Source organism: Octopus sinensis, linkage group LG3, assembly GCF_006345805.1.
Source record: "Octopus sinensis linkage group LG3, ASM634580v1, whole genome shotgun sequence".
In the NCBI taxonomy this organism is placed as follows: Eukaryota; Metazoa; Mollusca; class Cephalopoda; order Octopoda; family Octopodidae; genus Octopus; species Octopus sinensis.
The window spans coordinates 36448733-36454311 of NC_042999.1; positions in this window are offsets into that span (position 1 = coordinate 36448733).

The window sequence follows — 5579 nt, forward strand, 5'->3', positions numbered from 1 at the left end:
GTTGGTTTGTTTGGGTCAGCATTCATAAATACTGAGAAACAGGATGGAACATCTCCCTTTACATTAGAAAAGCTAAGAGAACCAATCTAGCAAAGTATTGCTGGATAAATATCAAATGATTGTTGCAACATATTTATGATAATGCAAATAATAGCTCATAAAGTACACACACATGAACCAAATTTGAACGTTAAACTAAGCAACCTGTCAATAGTCAACATTTACTGTCTGTATGTATCAGGAGTATCAGAAAATAATTGATCTTTTCTACTGGTTTTGTCCGTCACTGCTGTGATCCAGCAATGACAATCAATATCCAATCTCCTCATATTACATTTAACTACATCCTTGTATTTCAGTCAGAGTCTATTCTGATAGCTTATACAATTAGACAACAGGGAATATAGTTTGTTTTAGCAACGGGGGTTTCCTTCATTGTTTGAACATGTCCCAGGCACCAGAGATTTCAACACACTAATATCTCTGCCCTTTAGGGAGCCTGGCTTTCTTAGGATGAGAGTGTTTCTGAATTAATCTTTTGATGTGATGTTCGTGATCTGTCTCAAGGGTCTCATCATTAATGCATGCACTTCTATTCTTTTCTTTTCTTTTTTGTGTTTTTTTTTTTACATGTTTTATATCGTCAATTATCTGTTTGGTGTTTCACAGTCTCTCAGTTTTCTGAATGCCAAGTGGATCTTACACATTTAGTTCATCACTGAGCTGACCATCATTACTGACTGAGTACTGCCCAGATGGGTAAAGATGCTTGCTTCTACCAACACCTACCATTTAATAATGATGGGTCCAGTTTGTGCCATTCAGCCTGAATCACAATTTGGCTGATAAAGAACTTCAGTCTTCCAGAAGTTGAGTTTCAGGCAGAACTTTGTAGCTTCAGCATCAAAAGCATCCATCAAGATCTGCATATCTTCTATAAAAAGAAGTAAAAAGACAGGCACATACCTTAACAAATCACAATAATTTTATAAATGTACTAGCAGTATCACCCGGCGTTGCTTGGGTTTGTAAGGGAAATTACTATAAAGCATTTTTAGAGAGTTATAGCCAAAAAATAGCAAAAAATGCATTAAAAATGGAAAAAAAATTATGGTAAATTTTTTTTTAAATCGTTGACTCATCGTAGACATTTTTAGAGAGTTACTTCCCTTTATTTAAAAAATATGCATTAAAATGGGAAAAAATGATGGTAAATTATTTTTAAAATCGTAGACTCATCGTAGACGTGCGCTAATACCCAGAAGGGCTCGATATGAATCACGACTATAAGATACCCGGTTTTGGTTAAACTGCATCGCAAAATGTGGGAGTAGTTAGGAATCTAAATTGGAGTAGACAGACACACAACCTTTCTTTTATATATAAAGATGTCTGGTCTTAATCTCATTTTGAGGTGCATTACCTTAAACAGGTCAACATCAGATCTTGTCTGTCTGTATTAACCTCCCTTGAACATCATTGATAAATCAAGTCAGCTACCTGGATATTTCTATTTCTCTTGACCACTCCAACTTCTCCACTGCTGTCTTTATTTATCCATTTATTCAGATTACCCTGTCAAAATGTAATGATTATTTATTCACATTGTTTTGAATTAATTATGTATTATCTCAATATTTTGAGATTTCAATGGTGTGATTATATATTTTTTTTTAGAATTACTTTGTTATGTATGTGTGAGAGGCTAGATCTAGCTGGTTTGAATATAAACCAGGCAAAATATTTGGGCTGGATATGGCCAGTTTAAATGCTGAAGGGTAGACAAAATTACTAACTTCCATTTCAACCTATATTTTACCTCATCCTATTCCACTCAGCACTCCCTTATTCATAATTCCTCCAGCATGAATAATTTTTACAGTTATTATCAACACACTTTTGGTGAGCTGTAGTATATATATGCAATGGCAAATCAAAGTATATTGACTCTACAGACATCACAGTAGCTGTCCAATAAAAGACCACAGTATGATGCATCTCTACACATTTGAGGTGATATTACAGAGTATCAAAACAACACCAGATAGTTGTTGCTCTCTTGAGTTTGTCTGCTCTTGGCAGATATTGTTTTACATTTCAAAGATTATCCAGAAATCGCCCTACTTTCCAAACAAGTTTAGTAGTGTTACAATTTAGTTGCCAAGGATCTGACCCTGTATGTTCCGAAATGACATTTTCCTATTTCACAAAGGCAGTCAAGTAACTTTCTACTTCTAAGTTTCTCTTTTACTCTTTTACTTGTTTCAGTCACTTGACTGTGGCCATGCTGGAGCACCACCTTTAGTCAAGCAAATCGACCCCAGGAATTATTCTTTGTAAGCCTAGTACTTACTCTATTGGTCTCTTTTTGCCGAACTGCCAAGTTACGGGGACGTAAACACACCAGCATTGGTTGTCAAGCGATGTTGGGGGAATAAACACAAACACACATACAGATATATATATACATATATATGATGGGCTTCTTTCAGTTTCCACCTACCAAATCCACGCACAAGGCTTTGGTCAGTCCGAGGTTATAGTAGAAGACACTTGCCCAAGGTGCCACGTAGTGGGACTGAACCCTGAACCATGTAGTTCGTAAGCAAGCTACTTACCACACAGCCACTCCTACGCCTATATTTGATTTATTTTTGATTTAAGAGCCAACCACTAACAGAGTTGTTAAGTTGTTCTTGTTCTTTGGCATCAGTTTAGATCTGATCAAACATGTTCCTATAATCAAACATGTTCTAGTGATGACTATACTGTTTTTTTCTTTTAGATATAATGTACCAAGGATATTCTCTAACATGCATTTCCTCTAAAAAAAACAAAAACAATGTGAGTGGTAAATGGTGGTGAGGGGAGGGATATTTCTGGCTGCTACTTCTAGCTGCTGATCAAATGACCCTATTGATGTTTCTTCTAGGACAAAAGTTTCTATAAATTATATGCTGAATTTCCTGAATATTTTTCATATTTTCAAAGTATCCTTGCCAGATTAGATCACTTCATAGACAGCTAAGTCCCGTGGGACAGATTATAAGTGGGCAATCATTACATGTAGCCCATACTTACATCATGGATCTAGACTCAATGAGGAAGTAAACCAGAAGAGATCCTTGCTAGATGCCCCATCAATAGAGATTTTGTTTTCTGCTGTTTCCTATTACAAACTAACAAAGTACTCAGCCATTTTACAGTGCTGTTGTTATTTACAGTGACAATTGGCTTCCATCATGTGGTGTGATGGTGAAGGAGTGTGACGGATGGGGGAGAGTGGAAGTGGGGCTTGCAGGGCTTGCAGGGCGCATGCGCCGGCAGAAGCGGAAGTGACAGGCAGAACGCACGTGCGGGATTGAGCAGTTGCGAGAGACACGACGAAGGGACCAGACGAGCGAGTTGGCTAAAAGCGATCCAAGTTCATCTCCAACGAGGTAAGACCCAATTACATTTTCCATTCTCCTGTTTTCTGTTGTACTCTTTTCACCATTCACACTACACATCATCCAGTATCTATTTTCAGCAAAATGGTCTGGAGTTAAGTGATTTTGTCACAAAGCATACAGACACTCAGAGTTGACAAATCAATTTAATTGAAAAAAATATATATACATTGATTATATACTCTTTTACTCTTTTACTTGTTTCAGTCATTTGACTGCAACCATGCTGAAGCACTGCCTTTAGTCAAGCAAATTGAGCCCAGAACTTATTCTTTGTAAGTCTAGTACTTATTCTATCAGTCTCTTTTGCCGAACCATTAAGTTATGGGGATGTAAACACACCAGCATCGGTTGTGACAAACACAGACACACACACACACACACACACACACACACACACACCACACACACATACGATGGGCTTCTTTCAGTTTCTGTCTACGAAATGTACTCACAAGGCTTTGGTTGGCCTGAGGCTATAGTAGAAGACATTTGCCTAGGGTGTCACGCAGTGGGGCTGAATCTGGAACCATCTGGTTGGTAAGCAAGCTACTTACCACACAGCCACTCCTGTGCCTATATATAATAAAATTACATGTTATTGAAGGGATTACAAATCCTGGCAGCAATGTTACCATTTTTTTTCTGTCTTTTGTATTCATCATCATTGTCATCGCCATTGTCATCATCATTGCTGCTAACACTACCACCACCACTACCATTGTAATCATCATCGTCATCATCATTTAGTGTCCCCTTTTCTATGCTTTCATGGATCAGGCAGAATATGCTGAGGCAGAATTTTTCCACATTCAGATGTTCTTTCTATTACCAGCCGTCACTTGTTACCATGCAAGGCGATATTTTCCATGGCCAGACATATTTCCCACAGAAGACAAGGAAACAAACGTCATCACTTACAACTGTCACATGATATCAAGACAAGGATACACACAAACACTCACACACACACATATTTATATTGGTAGTTAGGGTAAACCCCAGATGTTTCCTCTTGAAGCACATCTGTTTATTCCATTATTACAGTCAATATGTATTCATAGTTAGAGTTGTATATATATATATATATATATATATATTATATATATATATATATAGTTAATTCAAACATGAAAACACAAAGAGAAAACACAACAACGTGAGGACGTGGAACAAATATAGTATTATTGGACGCTTAGGAAGGAAGGGAAGAAGGAGGGTTTAACGTTTTGAGTGGAGCTCTTCGTTGGAAACATAGGAGAAGGAAAGATCCAGAGAAGGGAAGTCAGAGGAAAAAAAATCGCCAACGGTACACACACGGTCACATTTTTAATATATATTTGTGTGTGTATGTATGTGTGTGTGTATCTTTGCGTCTGTGTTTGTCCTCCCCACCAGTGCTTGACAACTGGTGCTGGGGTCGATGCATTCAACAAAAGTTCTTGAAGGCAGTACCTCAGCATGTCTGCAGTTTAATGACTGGACCAAATAAAAGATAAAAGACAAAGATAAATACAAACACACAACAGGCTTCTTTTGGTTTTTGTCTGCTGAAGTGAACCTAGCCATGCAGCCAAGTCTGTGCCTATTAGATATATATATATATATACAGGGTAGCCCAGAAGTCACTGAGAGGGATTTAATTTTTAATAACTCCCTTATTTTTACAAGTATGTGTATGAAATTTTAATTCAATATAAAGGAGATAATGAAAATTAATTTGCATTAGTCCTTTTTCATCATACCTCTGCATTATGTATGAAAAATGACATCTTTTAAATGGCGTCCATTTTCATCTTCACACTTTATGGGGTGCAGTTCTCTTTGGTGTAATGCTCTCAGATTCTCAGAGCCCTAAGACCAGCAATTTTGTCAGTTGATGAACCCATTCAAATGAAAGTAAGCTTCATCAGACATGATCAGTTTTTGTGTAAAATTTGGGTCATTTTGTGCCAATTCCTGGAATCTTACCATGTATTGGAGCCTGTGTTCATAGTCCTGGGGCTTCAAATGTTGAACCAACTGTAACTTGTATAGAAAAAAGATTAAGACTGCAGAGAACTCTTTGCAGCAAAGTTTGTGTAGTTCCAAGCTGTCTGGATCGCCTTCAAGTCAATGCACCCAGAATCT